Raw genomic sequence first — 26011 nt, forward strand, 5'->3', positions numbered from 1 at the left:
CTAAAAATCATGTGCAATGAAAACACATATGCGTAGGGATTTCCAGAAATGCTTTGGGGGTTTAATGTCATGTGAGGGGAACTTCCCAATTTCAGAAACAGTCCTGAGCAATGTTTTTTTCTGGGAGCCTGAAGGAGATTTCAACATACCAACAGCATCATCCAAGAGACATGAGTGGGAAGACTTTTTTCTACAGAAAGATACCACTTCAATTCAACTTGAGCTTGACATTTGTGTTGTCAGTTGGGGAATTCACTGAAGATTCCCATGCCCAAGGCTATGTGAGCACTCAAAGCCATTTATTTTCACCCAGCATATGGAAATGACTGTTTTTTGGTGGAAAGATTGGAGACGTCCCTATGACATAGCACACTTTCACATCTTCTCCCTATCTTCAGTTTACTGAAACAATCCCGGGCTTACTCTTCCATGTCATTCAAATCATCAGATGATTACCATGATGGAAAAGATTAAATCTTAAGATGCCCATTTGTCCACCACATTTTCTCCTCCCACTCTAAGAAGCTACAAGGGCTGCTCCGAAAGTAATGCCTCCTATTTTATTATTCACCCACAGGATCAGAAGTGGATGTTGGTGGTATAACGGTAGCGGTTGGACCTTCCCACCAATATTCCATGACATTTTGTTGCCATATGACAGGTACTAGCAGAGGGACAATCTGAGACAAAATGGAGTCTGACATGGATGTGCATATAAAACAAAAGATGTTTCACTGAATTCCTCCATGAGGAAAAAATTGCACCCATTGACAATCACTGATTCTTGTTGAACATTTGTGGAGACCAAAGAGTGGATGTGAGCACAGTGAGGCAGTGGGCAGTGTGTTGCAGCAGTAGTGACAGCCACATGAAATGCATTCCTGACAAGTGTGCACAGCTGTCACTTCACGAAATAAAGAGCATTTTTATCAGCTCCTCTGCACGAATTGGCTAATGGTGTTGCCTATGTTGAAAATTAGTGTAGCTGAATTTTTTTTCTATCAAGTTGTGCTATTATCGCAAATTATTATTATCGCAAAATAAATAGGAGACATTACTTACGGAGTGACCTACATCATTGAACTTTTCACTGAGTGTGGAAATGCACACATTATACATCTCATTGTCATATCTGAGTATCACTGTCATATCTGGGTCAAGAAATCCTTGTGCATCTTGAGGAAAAAGAAAGAACAACCCTTTCACCACAAATGTTCTCCTTTCTCCAAATACCCATACCATTATTAATGAAGTTCTACTAACCTGCATTGATTCCCTCTCTTCTATAGGAAATTCTGTATTTTTCCATCTCAACCATCTCTCTATACGTAGCATATCATAGAACAACAGAATCACAGAATTGCAGGGGTTGAAAGGGACCTCAAGAGACCTCGCGTGTAAGTGGGTACCCTGCAATATGTCGCACAGGTAGGCTTCCAGACAGGTCTTGAATATCTCCATAGAAGGAGGCTCCACAACCTCTCCAGGCAACCTGTTCCAGTGCTCCACCACACGTGCCATAAAGAAGTTCTTCCACACGTTTGTATGGAACTTCCCTTATTCAAGTTTTAGACCATTATTCCTTGTCCTATTGCTATGCACAACCGAGAAGAACCTGGGCTCATCCATTTATCTACTACCTCCCTTTAGATATTTATAAAAATTCAGCAGTTTTTTTTTTTCCTCAGGCTGAACAGACCTAGGTCTCTCAGCTTTTCCTCGTATGGGAGATGCTCCAGGCATTTTATCATCTCCGTGGTCCCCTTCTGGACTCCTTCTAGAAAATCCCGGTCTTTTTTGAACTGGGGATCCAGTTCCAACAATATCCAACAATATTCTAAATGTGGCCTCATCAGAGCAGAGCAGATGAGGAAGGTCATCTCCCTTAATCTACTGGCTATGTCCTTTTTAATGTACCCCAATACAACACTGGCCTTCTTGGCCTCTGAGGGACAATTTGTGTACGGTATACACAGGAATCATTGACAAATTGCTCTAATTTGTATGTCACTATAAGTAGATGAGATAGATGATTCTGTTAGCAGCAGAACTAGAGGCAATGGCCTCAAGTTGTGCCAGTGGAGATTCAGGTTGGATGTAAGGAAATACTTCTCCTCTTCACTCTCTGAGCCAGAACAGGCTGCCCAGAAAGATGGTGGAGACACTGTCCCTGGAGTTGCTCAATAAACATTTAGATGTTGTACTGAGGGAAATATTGATGATAGGTGGATGGTTGGACTGGGTAATCTTAGAGGTCTTTCCCAACTTTGGTGATTCTATGAATCCATGATTCTATTCTATAACTTCTTAAAAGCATCTAGTATCTCACAGCAAACATGTGAAGCTCAGCAAACTTGAAGGGGATGTATGCATTAGCAGAACTTACTGTGTACCTCCAACCCTTCCACCCTGCTGTACTAGCTCAGTGCAGAAATAAAGTAAAATTCAATTAATGACCTGAAGCTGGTGCTTTTTTCCAGGCTTCTTTGAAGTCCAATCCCACTAATAACCAAGCATTGTAGCAGTCAGTGCCATCGCTAGGCTCTAAGACATGTATCATCTGGACCACAGTTTTGGCCCCAAACCAAGAGTTTTGGCTCTTAGAACCAGACTAGATTCCTAATTCTCATCTTGACAAACACAAAGTCAAAAAATTGTCAGTGAGTGAAGGAAGCTTCTGTCATACAGCTTCTACCTGTACCTGGAAGTACTTTAGAATTAGCACAGCCCTCTTAGGCATTTGCCAGCACAGACTATGTAGTTATCTTCAACTATCACTAATGAATGGAAAAAGTAGTAAGTGCAGCACTCCCTCAAGGACCAGTTCATCTGCTTTCTCATTTTTTGGCAAGATATTATGTATGAGCACTTAACATGGATTTGAAGGGTACAATTCCCTGAATGCACCAAACAAAGCAGCAGCCTCTAATCTGAATTTCCCTGAAGCTGGGGAGAAAAAGGGTTTGTCAGAACTAATAACGAGTGAATCCCAAAATGGGCTGTGAAGAGAAATGTCTAATCCTAGTCATTTCCCTTGGCAGCCAGCTCCACTTTTGCTGGGAGATGCTGCTTGAAAATATTTTATTCAATAACATGTTCTGTCTACATGGACCTATATCAATACAGTTGCACCCTCAGAGACCCATCTGAAGAACTGCAGCTTCACACATCAAACATTAGATACTGGAATATGGAAATTTTAATTTTAGTTTGATGCATTCTTTATTTTTACTACGATTTGAGGAAATCCCCAAATCAATCAATTAGGAAGCACTTCTCCCCAGTGAAGGGGGATGGAGGTGTTTAAAAGAAAGGGTTTTAGCAAGAAACAATCATTATAATAATAAAGAACCAAGCAAAACTAAAAAGCAACATCAGGGAACAAGAAAGTACACAAAGAGATTCTTCCCAAACCAGTGCACGATGCATTAGCATTTTTAATATAATGTAGAGAAACAGAGCTAATGTTTTTTAGGAAGCAAAGAAAATTAATCACAGAAAACATATGCCTTCGCATATGATTTAGCATCTGGGTCTCCTCAGTGTAACGCACCATTGGAGTTAACATTTATGTCTTAGTTCTGCCCTGCTGTATTCCCATGGTGTATTCTCTTTCCTGAAAAGTATATGCATCCACTGCTCTTCAAGAAGTGCCTATGCAGAATCCTTTGGATTTAGGCGAAAGTCTCTTTGGGTGAGGGAAAGTAGCTCCTTAGCTGAATATCCGGGACTGCCTAGTTGTTTCAGTAATTAAGATCTGACCACATGATTGGCTGGACCATTTCAAAACTGTGTTTATGCTATGAAACAACTAATGTGATGTGAAATCTTCTACATTTGAGCATTTTGCCTTCAGGCTAATTCTGTAATAATGTGAAAACTGCACTGTATCCCTACAGATGGATTTTCTCATATATAGAGCAAAAAAACCCAAATATATTGTTTCTTTATTTCAGGTGGAAGCAAAACAAAGCATTGCACTTTCTTTGCTGTATATTCTCCAATATTCTTAGTTTTGGATAAAGATGTTATGATACATCTCCATAAAATTTAAAGTATTATTTATATTACAGAAACTGCAATAACCAATTTTCCTATGATATCAACTGAATTTTAGATATGCTGGATATGGTAATAATCTATTCTATGGTTTCTTAAGTATAGCTATTACACTGTGCTCATTAAATGTACATCAGCTGTAGATGAGGTAGCTCAACTAAACAGTAAAATCCAGCTCCAATCAGTAGGTTAGATTTGCAGTTTAAACAGGGAACAAAAACCACGTAAAAATGTTTTAATGTTAAGAAAGACACTTAAATCTGCTTTCGTCTTAGTTTATCTTTCTTTAAGACTAAGATCATTCTTTTGCATCCTTACATCACTATGGGCTGTAGAGGATGAATGTATTGATGTTTGTAAAGTCAATCACAGAAACCAAGTAATTATTGTAGAAAATTAAATAAATATTGTATATATGTCTGTTCATACATACAATAATAAAGAAAGAAGAAAGAGTGCACTATGGAATTAATATCTATTATTTAACTTCCTTAATGAGGATGTTCTTAGCCTCTCAAGCACAGCAATACCAGGGATAGAGGTCCAGTTTTGTTCTTTTTATCTCTATTTTATCTATAAAGACTATTTTGCATCCACTATTTTATTTGCAAGATTATGAACGACACAGTTCACTTTCATAAAATGTCCCTAACTTTGAGTACTTCATTTAACATTGAACAGCAATATCTTTTGTTCGTGGACATCATATTGTGAAAGACAGTTTGAAAATACCTGAGCAAATACCATGATTTCTCACATAAAAACATACCTGATGTGAAAACTTCATGGTTATATAAAAAATAATCAAAGGAACACATGAATGTGCTATAAGGTCACCACCATTTGTAAGAATCATGTAGTCTTCGTGCAACAGATACAAAGGGTTATACGCTCACTTCACCCCCAAGTCTAAGGTCAACACATTATTTCATGTACTATAAAAACCAACAATTTCTCCCACAGCTAGCCATTGTGTTTCGCATTAATTCCTGTTATTTAAAAAATCCTTGATGTAAACAATAAGTCTGTTAACTTACATGTTGCTTGGATAAGGGTCTGGGTTTTGTGTAACTGCTGATACTTTCCAGAGATAGATACAAGGCCAGACTGTGTAGTCAGTAGTCAATGGAAATAAATACATGACTCATCGCAACAAACATCATTGTATAAGATGAGATAAATTTCACCCAGAAGAGCACTGTCTACGCGGACTGACTCTCAGTGAGTGCAAGGGAGCAGTGGCTGACATGCACACCTGGAGCAGGACATACCTATATTGCAACACCTGCATTTAACACAACCTTGAGTTATTCACTTCAATGGGTGCGGATTTCATCTGCCCTGGACACAACGAATTGCTTCTCGTCTCTCACTATGGCTTTACATTCATCTGCATCAATACTGATCCTTCCTCAAAACAACACTAAAAAATTGCTTGGAGTTGTGCAGGCATATTGAGTTGCATGCAGGGTTTGATGAGAAGGAACTTCAGTTTTATTCTCAGTTCTGATGGGCTGAGGATTATGGCCAAGTTCACCTACTCTCCCACAGCCCATTTTGCATCCATTGTTCCTAGCTCTATTTGCCTAGGAATGTCCTTAGGGCTGAAGTTGCCTTTTACAACATGCATCTGCAACACATACCACAACACAGCTCTGATCCCAGTGAAGAGAGCCAGCTGCTATCATTGTAATAGCAAAAATCTGTGGAGGAGAAGAGGGAAGCTCTTATATGTCTGCTAAAAGGAGTGTTAAAATGGAGGGAAACAAGCAGAGAAACAGATGGTTGGAAACAACAAACAGGATAGGAAGGATTCATCAAATACACTTAGTAGTATGAAAGTCAGGTTACTAACCTATACTAGTTCTACAGTAGAAAGCTAAAACATACTGGAGCCTTCAAAAGGTGATTTCTTTCCCCGCTGTAATACAGAAGCAGGATATGGATTGCATGCACTCCAATAACAATTTACCTAAAATCTATCAACCATCCGGTCTGTAATCTGATTCCCATCCACTGCATCTTGGTCTGTTTTCCAAATGGTGGAAAATCCTGCAGTGTTATAGTATTCTGCAAGAGAATTGTGAACCTCCCAAGTGCAAGTGGGAGTTAAGGCTGCTGTTAAATTCAGGAATTTTCTTACATCACTTGCTGGCACATCAGCCAGCATGACTATTTTATCAGATAAAGAACAGTTTATAATTCATGCTTTCTACTTTAATAGAAATATAGTATTTCCCTATTGTTCACTTTAAAAAACAGTTTAAAATTTTTCATTATGAAAACCCTCAGAAAGCTGCCACTGATTTTCCCCCCACTACCTTTATGCTGTCTGTAAATCAGATGCAATAATTACTCCTGAGATGTTGGAAAAAGCATATTTATCTCCCTGGGAAAGTTAGAAGGATGACAGCTTAGTGCTTGAGCAGCGTCAGAGCTGTTACATTTCCATTCATTAACTTTCCTTTTTTTCTATATAAAACCACATAATTGGGACTTCCCTTAGTGGAAACATTTAGTGCTTCTTTAGTGAGCAACTCAGGATCACAGCTTTTTAAGCCAGAATGTAAAAGTTATTGAGAGCTTCCTGAGAGCTGCCAAATGCTGTGTGTTCCCACAGACTCAGCATCTTGCAGGATTAGATTCTCATAATATTTTTAGTACTAATAATGTCAAATCTTCTGTAGTTCTTTTGTAATCTATTTACAAAAATGTCGCACGCAGAGCTGCTCCAGAATTATCTGATTATTCATTTTTTTTTTCAAGTACAGTTTCTCCAAGCCTGAAGTTTTTGTACTGATGTCATTTGTTCTGATTTCCAGATGAAGTTTATTGCCAGAAGGAATTAGAGAAATAGCTGCAAATAATGTATTGTTAATCACAGAATGGTTTGGGTTGAAGGGGATTTTAAAGATCATCCAGTTCCAACCTCCATGCCCTGAATTGAGGCTGATTGTCACCCACCAGATCAGGCTGCCCAGGGCCCCATCCAGCCTGGCTTTAAACACTTCCGGGGATGGGGTATCCATAGCCTCTTTGGATAGCTTGTTCCAGTATCTCTCCACCCTTCAAATAAAAAAAAAATTCCTCCACTTTTAGTTTATAGATATTTTCCCTTCTCCCATCACTATCAGACCATGTTAAATGGTGATGTCACTCCTGATTATAAGTCCATCTTGAAGGACACAATAAGGTCCCCCCAGAGCCTTCTCCAGGTTGCCCCTCAAGGGCAGAGCACAGGGAGACAATCTCCTCCCTCTCCCTGCTGCGACTCCTCTGTTGATGCAGCCCTGGATATAGTTGGCCTTCCTGGCTGCAAGCACACACTTCTGGCTCATTCCTGGCTTTTCATTCCTCAGGACCCTCAAGTCTTTCTCTGCAGGGCTGCTCTCAGTGAGTTCTTCTTCCAGTCTGTACTCATACTTGGGGCTCTCCTGACATTGTTGCACCACCTTGCATTTGGCCTTACTGAATCTCATTAAGTTCATGTGCGTCCACTCCTCTAGCCTGTCCAATTCTCTCTGGATAGCATCCCTTCCTTCCATTCTGTCAGCTGCACCACTCAAGTTAGTTTCTGGTACAACCAAGAAAAGTAAACCAAACCAAGTAAAACTGTTATCTGAAGCAGGCAAACAAGGGTTTCATACATGTTGTCTTGGCCTACCAGATTCCAGTTAGTTAGAAATTTTTGCAAGAAGTTCTAGATTTACCAGATTTGCAGTTTCACACATAAGAGGTACAGTGCAATTGCCAGGTCTCAGCCTGAGTCAATGCTTGATGACCAGTTGATAAGGAATTGTTAACCCAGGGAGCTGAGGTGAAAGCAATGAACCTCAGTGACTAGAAGGGGTGGAGCATGGATCCAGGGAGTAGTATCCCTCTGGATAGAGACTGTGCTCCTTTTGTGCTGTCTGGTTGTTGGAAGAAGTGAGCTAATTTTCCTTCTTTATCACTTCTTATTGCTCCGTAGTGCCTGTATCCCATTGGAAGGCACTCTCATCACCTTTGTTGGCCATACATGATGTAATCAAAGAATCACAGAATTACAGGAATTGAAAGCAGTTAATATTTTTGACATGATGCTTTTCTTGTTTAGAAGACAAGAATGCACCAGAGTTAGTGTACAATGGCACTCTGAACATTCTTTATATCACTCTGTACTCTCTTTCATCCATAACTCAGTCTCAGAATTCAGCACCTAGAAAATGAGAAACATAGAAGGAATAGATTATTCCGAAGAAGTAATATTGTATAACCACAAATGAAAAAAAGAAGTACGAGAACCATCCAGAAAGAAACATTCTAACAGAATTCGTCTTAGAGAATACTCTCTGACTTCCAAAGATGCTTTGCTTTATAAACTATACCTCTCAAACGCTGCAGTCAGTACTAGATACAGAGCCTCCAAAATATCCTGCATCCCTACAGCAGGCTGGGAATTTTGTTTCACATAATAAAATGTGGTATAATGATGTTTGAGAAATGTGCTTTATGTGTTTGAAACTGAAAGTATAAAATATCGTTTAAATCAGCTCCTCCCAGGTACCAAAACAAAACAAACAACAAAAAAACCCACAGAATTGATCCAAATCCATCAGCATGTCTATTATTAAAACTGTGATTCTTGTGATATTTTTCCTTGACTTGAGAAACTTGTTTCTTTACAATTATATTCTCATTCGCTACACAGGTGTTAAGCCAAGCAAGGTTGAAAATGTGTCTGTTTTCTCTTTCTAGAAGCAATCAGCAAAATTCAAAACTCAGACATTTTAATATAACTCTTTATTTATATATGGTACATCATAACCACTTCAACACCATAGCAAAGGAAAGAGTCAAAAAGAAGCTCCATCTTCAGGCTGCCCAGAGAAGTTGTGGCTGCCGCAGCTCTGTAGGCATTCACATCCAGGTTGGATGGGTTCTTGGGCAGCCTGATCTTCTGTCTGATTTAGTGGTTGGCAACCCTTTCTCCAGCAAGGAGAACCCTAACCATTCTGTGTTGTGGAAAGTACAAATACACTATTTTCCTTCTTTATTTTTCCACCTATTAAGTGCTTGCCTTTCAGTATCCCTGTCCCTCTGCTGTCTGTGCAGTTTGAGACTATGCTATGAGAGGGCAGATATAATCCTGAAGGGAGGGGACACAGCTTGAGTTGGAAGAGAATACTTTTACTTTAGCTTCCCCTCTCCCACTATATGGAACAACCTCAAAAAGTGGTTCTCTTTATGAAAGTCAAGACCATGGTTTCCTTAAAGTTTCCTGATCAATGATTCAACCTCCTGCAAGCTGACACAATGAATCAAAGCTTTGTTATTATTCACGGAGTGCTTGAAATGTACTGGTGAAAGGAAATTAAAAAATTCTGATCACGTATTTGCCAGGATGCTCAAAAGATTAGGGATCTACTTGTGCAAAGAAGGGAAGATAGGGGAACAATAAACCCTGAATTAAAGATTCATGTTAGAATTGTGTTTTAGGAGGGACCATGCTGTGCTCAGCTCATTTCACCTTTAGGGTAACATGGGACACAATAACTCAATTCCAACTACTTCTGGTCTTTAGCTGACCTCTCCGTCTAACTTACATGGGAAGAAAACCAGTGCTCTCATTAAATAACAGTTCAGAGTTAAGAGCATCAAATTAAGAATAATCATAAGATGGAAATTCAGAGAAGCCTTACAAGTCCCGGAGCAGTAAAATTTGAGAATAGCCTCTGATCAGAGGCATAGCCTAAAAAAATCTGACTGCCTCAAGACAGAATGTGAAACATTGTCAACAGGGTCATCTGAGGTGGCTGTCTGTGATAACTGAGTTTGGATTTGATGACACTGGCAATTTCTCCAGCCTTATGCTCCTCATTAATGCTGAGCCCCATGAAGGACGCATGATGGAGAAGATTGGAAATGTTTTGTGAGAGAGGTTCACCATTATTTGATCAGGCTGGATTCCACATTTTGACATTGCTGGAGAGAAACATTTCTCAGTACTTACATTTAAAATGGTTGAGGAGGAAAAAGTCTTCTTATTAATAGTTATTTCTTATGTTTACATATATCAGGAAAGAATGCTGTTTTTGAAATGAAGTGTGCTTCAAAGACCAGATGCATTCTGTTGCAGCACTGCATCAAAAATAAGTTTTTTTTGTTTTAAAATATTTATCCATCTTAAGACACATAACAGACAGAACTCAAACAGGAGCCCAATCACCCTATTTTCCCTTTCTAATTTTGGGAAAGATGGAAGTACAAGAAGTGGATGGCTGTTCACTTTAGCACTGGGATTATCCTCTGGAGTTATTCCTTACCTCTCCATTTACACTTAGGAGAAAATATCAGCTGAAGTCTCATCACACCAAACTCTATAAAGGAACAGTTTCCGGAAAATTCTTCCATTTCTTTCCTAATTAAACAAGAGTTGTGTCAATTAATAACTTTAACTTTGAGGGTGTTGAATTTTATGTCCTAATTTTCTGAGTCAAACTCTTCACTCTTGTTAGCATGGCACTGACCTTACTGATTTGGAAATTTGAGGACCCAGAAAGGCACAACCGTTAAGGTTCATTTTATCGTTGTCCCAGGAGAGTAAAAGCAGTGATGTATCCCTGTTGGAGTTTGCAAACATGACACTTAGAGCATGAGAAGCTTGCCTTTAGAAATCATGAAAAAGCAACTACCAGGCTTTGTTTGGTTAGCCATTGGGTTTTGCAATTTTCCAAGAGAAAATGACTGAGAAAAGAGTATTCAGTTACATGATGTTTCTAGTAGTAATCATAGAACCATAAATTATTGTGAGTTGGAAGCAACTCTCAAGCAGTTACTTTGTTACCACACTTACTTGCTTATTTAGTGCACTCTGACTTTGCTTAAATAACTGCTGGATAAAGTTGTTTGGGCTTCTCTCAGCCTCATCCAGATAAATAATAACACTTTCAAAAATGCTCTGTCCTATTTTGTCTTTTAAAGTTCAAGGAAAGGTGAAAGATGATTCCTTACTTCCTCAAGTTATTATTAATCTTACTGAGTGGAATACATGGCTGAATTTCAATTTGAGATAATCAAAAGCAACTTGTGGATATTCATTACATTTCCTAGAAAATTTGCAAGTAAAATCAGGTTTGTTTTGAAGAAGGAAAGACTGAAAGGTTGAGAAGTGTTTGACAAGGAGTCTCCATGGCAAAAAGATATAAGCATATCCAATTCCCAGGCTTCCTCTCTTGGACACAGGGCGTTTGGTGTTTGTCCACATGGCAGTAGGAACTTTGATAACCAGGAGCTGGGCTGAACCTTCAGTCAGAAGATATTAAAAACTTCTAGCCTTGCTTTCTGCAACAAAAACAGAAAATGCAGGATGTCATGTTTGCTGTTTTTGTTTGTTTGTTTGTTTTACTTTAGCCACATGTTTTTTGGTTTGTTTGATTGTTTGTTTTGCTTTTAAAGCTGAGCTGCATGGAGTGAAACCTTATTCGAGAAGCTTTGCATCTGGATTTTCACTTCCATTTTAGGTTGCTCTTTGCTTCTTAACCTGACTATTTGGAGTGTTCAAAGTATACACTCTTCCATTCTACACATCAAGTTCAGGACTGCCAGACATTCTCATTTTGTGACATACACTGACAAAATCAAACCAGTGGTTCAGAAAAATATGGGAACACTTTCTAACATGTACTGTAAGAAAAATAATGACCCCAGTATGGTGGCTCTACCAGTCACCATGGTTAAATACAGTGTGCCATCCCACACTGTCAAGTAATAAAAGTCCACAGAGGAAATATGAAGGTTACATAAAGCGTATAAAAATGTTTAAGTTATATAAAAACTGAGTCATTCTAGTAATCACTCATATTCTTTAAAGAACATTTACTAACTGTATCAGAACATGCAGTTTTCTTTTGGTAGCTTTCCAATTCATGGACATACTCTGTATCAAATAGCTATGTTACAGGTGTTTTGTTGGTGCTTTTTTCTTTTCTTTTACTGTTTTGTGTTTGTGTGTGTATTTGTTTTTTTGTTTGTTTTCATCAAATCAGAGAATTTCCTTGGGCCGTGAAGTCATTCTCTCAACTGTACAGATAAGTGAAGGAATCACAAGTCTACTCTATTAAAGGCAACTCAAAGATTGCAGATCTACAGCACAAAAATGAGAGCTTTGCCTTCTGACCTTAAGACATGGATTCTCCTGGCTCTTTGTTGGCATACAGTGATACTTCTCCTTAGTTGATGACTGAAGAGTGTAATATCCATTTGACATTTCAAAGAGAATTCAAGCAGGGTAAGCTGCAAACACCTGCATCTGCCTAAGGCACCATATAGAATGACATTCTTTTTGTAAAAAGTGTAGAAGATCTTCCTTTGTACAGCAAAAAATAAAATAAAATTTAAAATCTTAATGTGTCATATATTTGTCCAGACCAGAAAAATCTTAGTGCTGCAATTCTGCATTGCTCAGTCAGGACCCTGACTTAATTAACTTCCTGATCTGCAAAACTACCCTCCTCTGAATATCCCTAAGAAGATTCTCAATCAAACACAGATCTCCTAGGTCTGCCAGTGTTACAACTGCATAAAAATAAAAACCCTTCTGATCTCTAAGAAGCACTTTTTCCTGCACTGATTTATTGTAGTCAGTGTTACTACATTAAAATTCCCTCTGCTCTCTGCTGCTTGCTGCAGCGAGCAAAGGGGTTAAGAGCTACGTAAAAGGAATATGTAGTTGTTCCACAGGGTTATAATGGAAACTTCAAAGTAATTTAATCAGATATGTTCCAATATACCCTAAAACCACTACTGCCATAACCATGATGAGTGAACAACCTGAAATTTTAGGCTAAATTGTGTGACTAATTCAGAGTTTATTGAAATGAACAAGGACAAATGAGGTGCTACTTTCTCTCCCAGATACACAATCACTTTTGGAAGGGCTGCAGCACCTTTATTGTCAGTCTCAAAGATGTAAACACAGGCAGGGATTAGGCTATGAATCTTTTGGCTAGGGCTACTGTTAAGCAACTTGACTCTGCTTAGATAGTAAAAAAAATTAAAGCATATGCATTTCAATATGGACTGTTAATGCTTAAAATGACAGAAATGGTTTTTGGCATGTTTATAGGCCAATTTATTTTATTTTATTTTATTTTATTTATTTATTTATTTATTTATTTTGTCTCTGCCACATTCATTGTTTATTTTTATCTGTCTGCTCATGACCAGCTCAGCCACTTAACCAGGCTAAAATGTTGGGGAATGTATTTGATGAGAATATTTTCTGGCCAATAGAACTAGCCTTCCTCTTAGAAGATTAGAGGGATGATTTTAAACAACTGAAGCCAGAGAAATCCTAAAATTCAACCTTTCATTTCCCGAATGAATATGTAATACACAGTTCTGGGTTATTATGGTAAGGACATGCACTGCCATTTGCTTCTTGGAAGATCCAGGCATGCACCAGTAAGTTTTGATTCAACAAGGAGGTCTACACAGGCTCAATCCTAAGTGAATTTCAGTTTTGAGTAAATTTCTTTATTCTCACTGGCAGCATACAAGCTTAAAAAGAATGAGTCTAGATAAAAGATAAAAGATAGAGGTCCACTGTCTTTGTTGTGAGATCAAGGGAAATTTGGAGCTTGCTTTAGATAATTTGTCTGAAATTTCTTTGGGGGATTTTCATCTAAAACACACGCACACTCACACTGATGTTTAAAAAAGGAGGGCAGAAAATTCACAGATATTCTTGATTTTCATAATTAAAGGCTGGTCACCTAAATGGACTCTTAGTTTAGTGAGTTTACTGTCTTCCTTTTCTGTGTGCAACGACCTCAAGAATGAAGGCCAAGACTTCAGTGGGACTTGTGGTATTACTGTACCTCCAATAATAACAGCTGTACCTCCAGTAATAGCAGCAGCCTTCAGTAATTTTGAAGGAGACAAAACTTGCCTCTGGTTATTCAGTCTCACAAGGGTTCTAATATTGCTAAAAGATATATTTTTTTCCCTTTTCTGCATTATTCAGTCCGTATAACAGTAGAGAGAATATTACTGATGTGAAAGTAAAGGCTTGGGGAACAGATTGAAATAGGACATCAGAGGGCCCGTTATGACTCTCAGGTGACTGGCTGGTAAATGTCTACTGCAGGCTTAGAGGAAATGTGTTTTGGGGTCATTAAATGGGACTCTAGCCTTATATAATAGAAGCTTGGATACATAGGCCATGTGCAGACACCTGCATTGAAGAATATACTGTTGTTTGTCTTGATTACATGCAGAATCTTAGCATTACATACCTTACACGACATCAAGATTCTGTAGTTGTCCAGTCAACCAGCTGCTATTAGTTAACTTCAGTATCCTAGTACATGAAAGTTTTATCTTTGAAGCCTTTTGTCCCTTATTTCAACAGATCATCCTCTGAATCACATCAAGTTATGTATTTCACTGAAAATTGTTGAATAACTATTTCACTGAGATGAGTTTAACCTAGAGGGCAACGAAACTGGTGAGGGGTCTGGAGCACAAGTCTTATGAGGAGTGGCTGAGGAAGTTGGGATTGTTTAGTCTGGAGAAGAGGAGGCTCAGGGGAGACCTCATTGCACTCTACAACTTCCTGAAGGGAGGTTTTGATGAAAAAGGGTCTGGCCTCTTCTCCCAGGCAAATAGTAGGACCCGAGGAAATGGCCAGAAGTTGTACCAGAGGAGGTTTAGGTTGAACATTAGGAGAAACTTTTTCTCTCAGAGGGTGGTCAGGCACTGCAATGGCCTGCCCAGGGAGGTGGTGGAGTTGCCGTCCCTGGCAGTGTTCAAGAGGCGCCTGGAAGAGGAGCTACGAGATATGGTTTAGTAGCTTGTGGTAGTGGGAATGGGAGGGTGGTTGGACTAGATGATCTTGCAGGTTGTTTCCAACCTTGTGATTCTATGATTCTATGATTCTATGATTTTTAGAGAAGCTGTGGTAATAGGCTCTGAAAAAGTAAGAGTCTCTTGGCATAAATACCTGCATTCTTGTCCAATAAAACAGAAGTCATGCAATTATGATGGCATCAGTAGAAAAACTAGCAGCAGGCTCTGGTCCTGAGAACCCTCATTAAACCTCAGTTTGGAGGGAACACCAAAAGGAACTGCCGTTCTTCCTCTTCTAAAATTTGAAGTATTTTGAAGAGTGGAGGAAAGTTAATGTCACTGCTGTATTCAGGAAGGGCAGTAAAGAGAGGGAACTATAGATTGGTCGGTCTCACCTTTATCAAACCATGCATACTCAATTTATGCATGATGAAAAAGTAATGTGTGTACAGTTTTTTTTATATATATAAAATAGGTTATTCCTTGAATATTTCATCTAGGACACTGAATAGGATCACAGAATCACAGAATTGTAAGGGTTGGAAGGGACCTCCAGAGATCATAGAGTCCAACCCCCCTGCCAAAGCAGGTTCCCTACAGCAGGTCGCACAGGTCGGCATCCAGGCAGGTCTTGAACATCTCCAGAGAAGGAGACTCCATCACCTCCCTGGGCAGCCTGTTCCAGTGCTCCGTCACCTCACTGTAAAGAAGTTCTTGCGCATGTTTGTGCGGAACTTCCTGTGCTGCAGTTTCCAGCCGTTTCCCCTTGTCCTGTCTCCACTCATCACTGAAAAGAGTCCAGCCTCACCATTCTGCCCCCCACACCTTAGATATTTATAGACTTGGATCAGGTCCCCTCTCAGTCGTCTTTTCTCAAGGCTGAACAGACCCAGTTCACTCAGCCTTTCTTCATAGGAGAGATGCTCCAGGCTCTTCACCATCTTCGTGGCCCTCCGCTGAACAATTTGCTCTGATGCTGGATGAAGTGGCTGATACGATTGCAAGGTCACTCACTGTCATCTATAAACAGTCCTCATGATTGAGAAAGGTCCTTGATGTTTGGAAAAAGATTAATATTATGCCTGTCTTTGTAACTATAATGATGGCAAATCCAGGGAAATGAAGACATCTCCAGCACTTCAGAAACTGGAAGTGTCATGGAGTAAATCCTCCTGCGATTCATTTCCAAACATGCAAAATAGAAGATAAGCATGAACAGTGAATATCAAAATGTCAAAGGCTGTTCTAGATTCTTGAGAAGGAATATGATGGGATTTTGTTGCTGTCTTCCATCTATTTAACTGAGTTATAAAGAATGTCCATTTATACAAATATAGATGGTTGCAGAAAACAACTATTTTCTTAAATGCTGATAAATTGCTAAGGTACCTTAGAATATCAGCAGGAATGGATCCTCCAGAAAAGATGTTGATGAATAAAATAGCGTAGGAATTGAAGTTCATATTCTCAATTGACTATGTTGTTCTTATTAATATTACTGGACACAATCAGGAATAAGAATGGGCAATCAGAGATGGTCCCCACTTTTATTAAAGTTGTAAAACCAGGGACCACCACTTCATTATAGACAGAAAGTAAGGAATGAACTTAAGACATTGGAAAATGATGAGGTGATACCAATCTGTGGCATATCAGCAATATAAATATTTTCTGAATATTGTTTTCTTTCTTAATGACCGTCATGGTGAAGAACAGGTTAAACAAAAAGATGATTTAAAGGTAGATAATCAGACTCCTTTGGGTAAGCTTTCATAAGTCCTTCCCAAAGATATGGGGCAACTCTGGCAAGCACATAAAATAGTTAAATCTGTAAGAGTCACTGAGATTACATCCTAGGGTAGAAAAACAAAAAATGGGAAATTGAAAGAGGCAGGCAAGAAGCTACTGCCTCTTACTGTCAGAAGATACAGAATAGGCTTGACAAGTGATAGTCAAAATGACAGGCTGGGGCAATGACATTCACAAGAATGAGGCAAGATTTCACTCCTTGAGCCCACCAACACAGCACTTGCAAGAGAAAAGTGAAGGGAGTAAATTAAATTAGGGTGAATAAGTCCAATCTTCCTTTTGCTATCTTCCATTACAGAGAAGCTACAAATCCAGAGAGATGGCTTGTATCCAAGTCTGATCCTGAGGTGGTGTGAGGATTGGTAACAAAATGTGTGGTGTGGAGCTCCCAGTAGAGTCCCAGCCAGCACCATATGGGTAGCACGTACGCTCAGCATTGTGACAGAGGCTTACTCTGCTTAGTCTGTATCTGTTTTTAGATAGAGAAATTCAATTTCCACACTTGTCAATCCACTGTTGTCACCTGCTTCTAACCAAGCAGACATAAAAGCCATGTAACAGTTATTGGAAAGATGTTACATGTAAGCCTGTCTGAAAGAGTGTTGACATCCCTGATTTTTAACAACATTTTCTGTGTATATATATTAATAAACAAATTCAACAGAAATAAAAACATAATTAAGAGAAAAACTTCAATAAGCCTAAGTAACAAGAATGAGTATACAAGATGTCTGTATATCTGCAATTTATACAACACCTAGGTACTTCCAGAAACATGACAGAAGATAAGAACAGCTTAATTCTCAATAGATAGTACTTAGTTACACTTCTGAGATGAGCTACCCTTCTTAGCTGACATATCTGAGTTCACAGTATATCCTCAAAGAGGGCAGAATCTCTGTCAATTATTGCAACAGGCTGGAAAAAAAGCACACAGTAAAGTCTACCCCTGTCTTTAACTTGCAGCATTGGTATATCACAATTCCCCTTTTTAAAAAAAAAATTGTAACTGTTCCTATCAAAAGCCAAATGTAATTAAATGAATTAATACAAATGATTATTACAGTTAATGAAAATTTAGTAAATCTGTATTTATGGCTAATGGTGAGGCACTGGAATAGGTTGTCCCAGGGAATGATGAAGTCACCATCCCTGGAGGTATTCAAGAAAAAGATGGATGTGGCACTAAGGGACATGGATAGCAGACATAGTGCTGATGGACTGATGGTTGGATTAGATGATCTCAGTGGTCTTTTTCAACCTTAGTGATTCCAAGATTCTTTGATTCTATGTAATTCCCTGACATACAGTCTCAGTCAATAACTGCAGAATTATAAAAGTTTTTGCTGGACAGTTATTCAGAACTCTTTCCATCTGACCAAAATAATAAACTTCTTCCAAAGATGAATGACTAATGTCTGACAAAGACTGTATTAGGACCATCTATTTACTTCCTGATTAATAACTGCAAAGATTACCTGTTGTAAGTAAAAGATTTGTGTATCATAGAATCATGGAATCATTTGAGTCAGAAGGGGCTTCTAAAGGTCATTGAGTACAACTCCCCTGCAATGAACAGGGACACCTACATCTAAATCAGGTTGCACAGAGCCTCATCCAGCCTGACCTTAAATGTTTAGAGGGATGGGGCATCTATAGCTTCTCTGGGCAACCTGTTCTAGTGTTTCACTGTCCATATAGTGAAAACACCTTTTTCATTATATCCAGTCTACCTTATAGCACATGTACTTTGTGCTAAAAGGCACTGCCAAATCCACATGAATGTGATACAGTCAGGTGTAATTCAAGGTGATACCAAGTGTACTCATACTTGTTCCTGTGTTATTCCAGAACGCAAGCTCTGGATACTATTGCTTTCATCTATCTTTTTTACTATTGCTCTTTTCTATCTTTTTTCCATTTTTCTCTATGGAAAAATGCCTTATATAGTCTGCAAATTGCAGTTAGGTTTTCCAAGTTACATAATCCTGAAAGATGATTCTGGAGCATGCATTTGTTTGAATGTTGTGCAGAACTATCCCGGTGTCCCTGACGGCGTTTACACCTTGCAAGTAATAAGAGATGTTTATTTCAAGCAGTTTGTGGCCAGGTAATGAGAGGCTATGGAACACCAAATTCAATTATGTGAAATGTGTTATGTATGTGTGTTTTCATGATTTGTATTGATTCACGTGCATGACAGATTGGTTATAAATTGGGTAATATATTGGCTTGTAAATGAAATATATTGGCTTGTGGGAGCATATTAGGCCTTGTATTGAATTCTTAGAGCCACTATGACATTTATTTGTGGGTGTAAAGAAGCTCTGTTACTTTGTGTTTGTGTCTGGTATAATTGCTTTACAGGTGTGATACCTAGGTCATTTATGGAAATATACTGACATCACAATATGTTAGGTCACTGAGTGCCCTTGACATCACTGAAGTGAAAGGATGAGTCTGCAGTAAACAGTCTCCTCCCAAGCCCATGGTCACAACTAGCATAACCTTGTCAGCCCTGCAAAGAAGGAATCCGTTGGTGTAGATTGACATACCAGCCTCCATACAGGTCCAAATTTGGATCACATTATTTTTAGATATTATCAAACCAATAATAATAATAACAACAACAAATCCTAGTAGAAAACATAAATGGTTTGGGACAGAGCGGAAGAGAATTATTCTTCATTTGTAAGGAGAAAGCTGTAGGGAACCTGCTTTGGCAGGGGGGTTGGACTCTATGATCTCTGGAGGTCCCTTCCAACCCCTACAATTCTGTGATTCTGTGATTCTGTGAAATGAGATCTTGAATGTTTTGTATCCCAGGAAGGAACATTCTACACAGAAGCTGACATAGAGATAGCCATTGGGGAGTATATAACCTTATGTAGTCATTGGAGTGTACGTTTGAATGTTCTCATACACGGAAATCCCTCTGAAGAGAAAATGCAAAGGAGCAAATTGTGGCAGGGAATAAGTAGGAAATGGGGAATTTTGAAGGTGCATATATGAAGAAAATATTTTCATTTTCCTTCTACAAACATCACCATCTCTTATCATCTGTGGATAGACCAAATTGTTACTTTGTCTCTTTGGACTGATCTATTTAGATGGAAAAAATGCATAGGCAAGCGCTCTCAAGTTTGTTTCTTCTAGAGTGGGAAATGAAAAGATTTATTTCACCTTATTAATAATGCTACTTCTTATAGTTGCAGAAGAATTTCTATAATCTTTATAGAGCTCAATTATACCACAGCCAATTGATACGAGTGATTTCAGTACTTTTTAATATGCTGTTTAAAATCTCCAGCGTAAAATATTCTTAATGCTTGGCATAAAATATATAGAATTCTATTTTATTGTAACTAAGTTCTAGCCTCATGTTGTAGCTAAAATACAGAAAGGATATAGAATGAGGTTTTTTTAGACAATAGATACTTTCATCTCTCTTCAGCTTTAGTTCTGCTCATATTTCCACTTCTAATTTGGCAATGTGCTTTTGCACTTGTTTGTGTTTATTGATGTTTCTGGGAATAATTACTTCTATTTTTGGCTTTGGCTATTCTTAGTTGTGTAAAATTCTGTGCTTTGTGCCATGGAGGTGGAGGCTAGACATGTTCAACAAATGGTTCCTTTTACTTTTAGCTTCTGAGGATCATCTGTCAACTGACAAAACAACTACAGTAATGTGCACATGGTAACTATAAATCCAAATGCCTTATGAGACTTACTTGAGCTGCAAAAGCACTATTCCTCAAGTATTCTACAGGACTTAACTGGTGTCACTCTTTATTTGCCATATATGTATTTATCCCTTGAAGTCTGGTGTTTTAGATGAGCCTTGGTGGATGACTATCAGTGGATGAAACTCTTATGCTAAGAGATGTTTCTTGTACTAATCAAATGTATTAATGAATATCCAACTATGTGGTGATGAACACTTTACAACATTTTTTTCATAGAATGTTTGGGAAATAGTTGTCATATAAGTTGATGAAATACAGCTTTTCCCCCAGGGGGAAAAAACTGAATCCAGGTTTCAGGAGATGAAGGCTTCAAAAAATAAATGTCATGTCTCTAAAAAGTTATAAGGTAATTATGAGTTATTGTTTATAGATACTTAAGTAAAATAATATGTCCTGGCTGAACAGAAGAGATTGCAGAGATGTTAATTTCCAAAATTAGTGCAAAACTGGAAGGCTACTTGAAAACTTAATGATGAGCCATGATGACTTGGTTATTCTCCTTGTGGGACTCCTAGAGTTCCAGCACCAAAGTCCTCTGTGTAGCACCATCTGTGTTGTATGCTTTCCCTGTTGGTTACCTCTGTTACATAGGTTTGTCATCAGACACTAAGCATACCAAAGATGAAAAGCTTTGAATTTTGTGAGCATGGCATGGTAATTCAAACCAAATTATGAACTTGCAGTGTACTATTCCTGAATAAGACAATCTGTCAATAAAGACTTCTTGTGGCTGCACAACAGTATTACCCTAAGATTGCCAGCACATCTCCTGAGTGACCTGTATTAATGAAAGCAATAGTTATAATTAAATAGCAACCTGAAGCAGAGGTGAGTAACTTGATGGGCAGGCTTAAATGTGCTCAGCAGTCTCATGCTTTCTGAAGTAAGTTTTCTTCAGACTAACATTTTCACAGGAGGAAGCTGGATGGACTGATTCTTTGCACTGAGTTGAAACCTCGTATGGTGTTCAGGGATGGAATAATCACTTATGTAAACACGGTGAGATAAAATGTTCTTAGTACTATTATTTTGTCTGAGACTACTGGCAAAGGTACTGCATAATTGATGTGACTAACAAAGAAGATATTCCCAAAGACTTTCCTGCCAGGCCATTGAGACTGAAAAATAATAGAAAAAGCCACAGGGCAGGGAGATAAATGTAGCATTGATAAATGTACTTTCTTCAACAAATATAAAACATCTGCACAACATGTGAGTTGAATTTTGACTAGTATTTTTTCTGAATGGGGAACAAATGTCACCATACCTTCCCTTTGGTCTTGCCCTGACTCTTCTGATCTGCCTGCTTTATATCTGGTCAAGGTGCACCATATCATGGCATCTTTCAACTCTTCTCTTTTCACTCTCTTCATTTCAAAGCTCATTAAAGCATTGTTTGATGATTTTCTTCTATAAATCCTATATTTTCTCTCCGTATTTTTTCTCTCTTAGGTGTACTGAGTTGTATTGCAGGCTGTAGGATGTTGAATGCTTTTATAGCTGGCAACGGACAATCTGCTTACTTTACCAAATGTAGGATTTTATTTTTCCTAATTTATAAAAAAAATTGTTCTCGTAGAAGTTAAATCACAATTGCATTTCTAATAAGTCTGGAATAATTATCAGTTCAGCTTTTTTTCTATATAGTATACTCCAAAAAATAAAGTTTTTTTTGTTTGGTTTCGTGTTCTTTTGCTTACTCTGTATTTTTATCAGAAGTAATTTCTGAGCTCCTGTTCATCTGCAGTGTTTATTTCCCTGCATTCACTCTGAAAACGTGTTGTTTGAAAGTGAAAACCAAACCTGAAACTAGATTTCATATCTAATGTAAAAGAATCTGGTAGATCTATAACATTAAGAAATTTTCACATGTAGTGAACCACGAGTCTTAGTGCGAAAGGACTGCTGTGTCTCTGTAATATATTTAAAGTATTTGGGGTAGTGTACTGAGAAATCTAACAAGTTAAAAGGAAAATTATAGCTTTTGCTACACACACTTCAAGAAATGAACCAATTTCAACGTATTTTTTGAGTTAATTTTCTAGTAATGCTTGTAAAGCATTTGGATAATTCTGGGAGCAAAAAAGTTTTTCATCTCTCTATTTCCCAATGGAGTGAATTGTGTGTTTTAATGTCGGAGTTACTTCATTGGATAAAGAGGCAGCTTTTTAGTTTAGTCCTGGCCCAGCATCAGGAACTTTCATCCAACTTCTCTCCAAGAATGTCTCCTGGGACATTCAAGACCAGTCTGTACAGGGCTCTGAACAATCTGCTCTAGCTGTAGGTTTCGCTGTTCATTGCAGGAGAGTTAGACTAAATCATACTTAGAGGTCCTTTCCAACACAAATGATTATATGATTCTATAATAAAATGCCTTACATTTGATTGCTGTAAAGGAGGATTAGTACAATGAAGGTGGTTACTTTGCTGGATTGAAGTCTTGTGACAATACAATGGAGGAGTCATGTTACCTTAGTCTATAATCTCAGAGTCCATCTTTCAGGATGGTGAACTACAGAACAGCTTCAGAGAGGAATCTCAAAAATATGAGAAGGTGGTGCCACGGATAAGCACTGTTGCTGCACGCTCCAGCTCATACTTTAGAGTTCTACACAAGCTCTCTACCTCGATGCCTGAGAGAAACTTAGAGACACAATGAGGTGTGAGAGGAATGGAAACATCATTTTTCACTCAACTAATTCACACAGACTCAACTTCACTAATTCTGTCTGTGCATTTCACTTCTATTTCCACAGTCTGTGAGAGCCCTTCTGATTCTTTCACTGCACATGATGAGAAGCAGCATTGGAAGCTTTTATCATCTTGTGTTGCATGCTGTTTCAGGTAAAGTGTATTCTTAATTTCTTTGGACGCTAATTGTGCTGAACTAAATAATGACTTGTTAACTCTGTTTGTTTGCTATGGCTCAAGGATTTACAAAAGATAGCTCATCTAGGGGTTAAGGTGACAGTGCTAATGATTTTCTTGAACAATACTTTCAATCACTTTTTCCATTATGCACTTAGATTAACTCCATTGTCTTTGGAAGTAATTGGCACTACTTAATTCTTCTATCATCTCGTAATAAAATTAGTGTAAATACAACAAGACTTAATTGAAACTGTGAAGGGGGGGAAATTCTGTATGCTATGCAAACGAAAACCATAAAAATACAGGTAGACTTAGTCAATAGTACTGTATTTAATCATGAGATAAAATAATGGGAATGCTATCCAGCTTTGTAATTCATTTTCCCTGATGTTGCAGGTGTGCACAGCATTTAACAGTAATTACCACAAATGAACTAAGGCAGTTGCTTATATGCAACGAGTAGAAAACAACTAGGTTACTTTGGCTTACTGTAGGTAATGATTCATGAAACGTTGTATGTTAACAGCAGCTAATCTGCTGGATTACAAGAAAGACACCAAATTATTTCTGTTCAAATCAATTCCACTTCTCCACCATGACATAAAAAAGTCTTATCTGAAGAAACGAGAAGAAATTTTTTCAAGCTTTTCCTTGGTGAGAGCTATCTTACTTGAGTTTATGGACAGTAAATAAAGCTTAAACAACATCTTACTATCTTGCTCGGAACCCAAATAGAAACAACTCATTGCTTAGTCAATCTATCTCCTTTTTCAGGCATATTTTCTCCTTAGAGTTGAACTACAAGAGTAGGAATTTTGTGCTAACCTTTGTAAGCTATTTGATACGTAAGGACTCAAAATGCAGACTGGAATCTTTGGACAGTATTATAATTCACATATATGATTGATAAGAATGTTAATTGAATACAACAGCACAAAACATCTCTATTCCATTCAACTAACTGCAGGTATCAGTGCAAGATTGGAATATTTCCAACTGTTGAAGATGTGCAAAGACTAGTTACTCTAGTGTATTACTGACAGTAGTGGAAAGAGTCACTCAAAACTTGTAAGAGACACACTGCTTCCTTTAGATGGTTGAAACTGAAAAATAGGTTCCCAGAAAGATCCTGAGGTTTGAATCAATATCAGTCTGCCATATACCTGGGCTGAAAAAAAGAATTCCAGGTCTCATCTACATGACAATGTAAGATAGGTTCATATAATGCTGTTGAAGGAGTTGTTAGTTGTCAATTGGTAGAAAAGTGAAATATTAAAAAAAAATTAGCCATTAGACCATAAAATTATTACTAGAACTGAACAATATTTTTTTCACTATCTTCACCTCTTGTCTTATATCATCTAATCTTATTGCTTATTTATTTTACAACAAAGAAATTCCACTAGAAAAAAAGCTTCAATTAAAAAGGATGGATATTTCTTTGCTAGATTCTCTTTTAAAGGTAGTTTATGGTTGGATTATACTATAATTCAAAGACAGTAGACTAATCGGAGTTGCATATTGTCCTTTTACTTCTACAGAGACAGCAAAGATTGCCAGACCGTTAGACCTTTCAGGATCTCACCAACTGTGCCCACCCAGCTGACATAGCTTACTACAAAAGAAGACAGCTGTACTACTCCTTTTACTCTTCAGCATCTCATTTTCTCTGCATATCACCTAAGATAGAAATTACCTTTTAAAAATGCTCACTTTTTGCTCTTCTGTCTTTGGTGGTACAAGAAAATTGTCATTATGGGAAAACTAGACCATGTAAAGCAGGAAAAAAAAAAATGATTTCATATTAAGAATTATTTATTTAAGGTTTAAGCAGGACTATATTAATGCTTCCTTCTCATTATATGTAATTTCAAATAATTAAGACAATTTCAAGAGGTTTTGCAGTTTTTCAAGATACTTTGCTTATAGAATGGAATCTTTAAGTCAGAAATATGGCTGAAAATGAATGTACTGATTTTTGCCATCTTCTTTTAAACATAAAAATATTATTTGAATAAATAAATAATTAAATATCATTTCCTATAAGGAATCTGTAGTATCAAAGTCTTCTGAATCCACTGTAACTCAAAATTATTTCATGAAGTAATCCAACGAATTTCATGTATATTTCTTTGGATGGTGCCCATTAAAGCACCTTCCAAATCTGTTTACATGTTCCCATTTCTACTTTAGCAATAATTCTTGCAGCTAAATCAAATACCATGTCCTAAACCAGTTCAGAAGAAAAGAAACCACTGAAACCATACTTATTCCTCATCTTAAACACTGCTTTAACACATTTTGCAAAACAGGTGCCCAAGGAGCTGTTCTGGCATGATGCTTATAGTTGGAACCAGTTGAAAAAGGGGAGAGGGAGTGGAAGGGAATTGCTTAAGTAAGCTTCAGAAGCAATTCTACTGAATGTGCAACCATGGAAATATTTTCATTTTGCTCTGACTATGAACTTCTTTATATGGAAAATATATGCAAATGGGCCAGATGTACTGAGAGGGGAAAACATAGAGGGCCTGATTTAGTAAAGTACTTAAGCACACTCTTAAAGTTAATCATGTGCTTAAGTCTATTCACTGAAACACTTGGCACATGTGTACGCTTTTGCTGAGTTAATGTGATAAAGCAGATACCATAATGATAGTCCTAGGATAAACAGACAGGCTGAGTTCTTCAAAGCAAAT

At 37.9% G+C, this 26011-nt stretch overlaps 1 protein-coding gene across 1 annotated transcript in view; it reads left to right on the top strand.

Annotated features, from left to right (window-relative positions):
- TSNARE1 (t-SNARE domain containing 1) overlaps nt 1-23271 on the top strand; it is a 496518-nt gene extending 473247 nt beyond the window's left edge. The window contains exon 13 of the mRNA XM_048938875.1: nt 23201-23271. The gene's annotated coding sequence lies outside the window, so the exon portion shown is untranslated. The remainder of the gene's footprint in view (nt 1-23200) is intronic.
- Nucleotides 23272-26011: the final 2740 nt, after the last annotated feature.

Source organism: Lagopus muta, chromosome 3 (assembly GCF_023343835.1).
Source record: "Lagopus muta isolate bLagMut1 chromosome 3, bLagMut1 primary, whole genome shotgun sequence".
NCBI lineage: Eukaryota > Metazoa > Chordata > Aves > Galliformes > Phasianidae > Lagopus > Lagopus muta.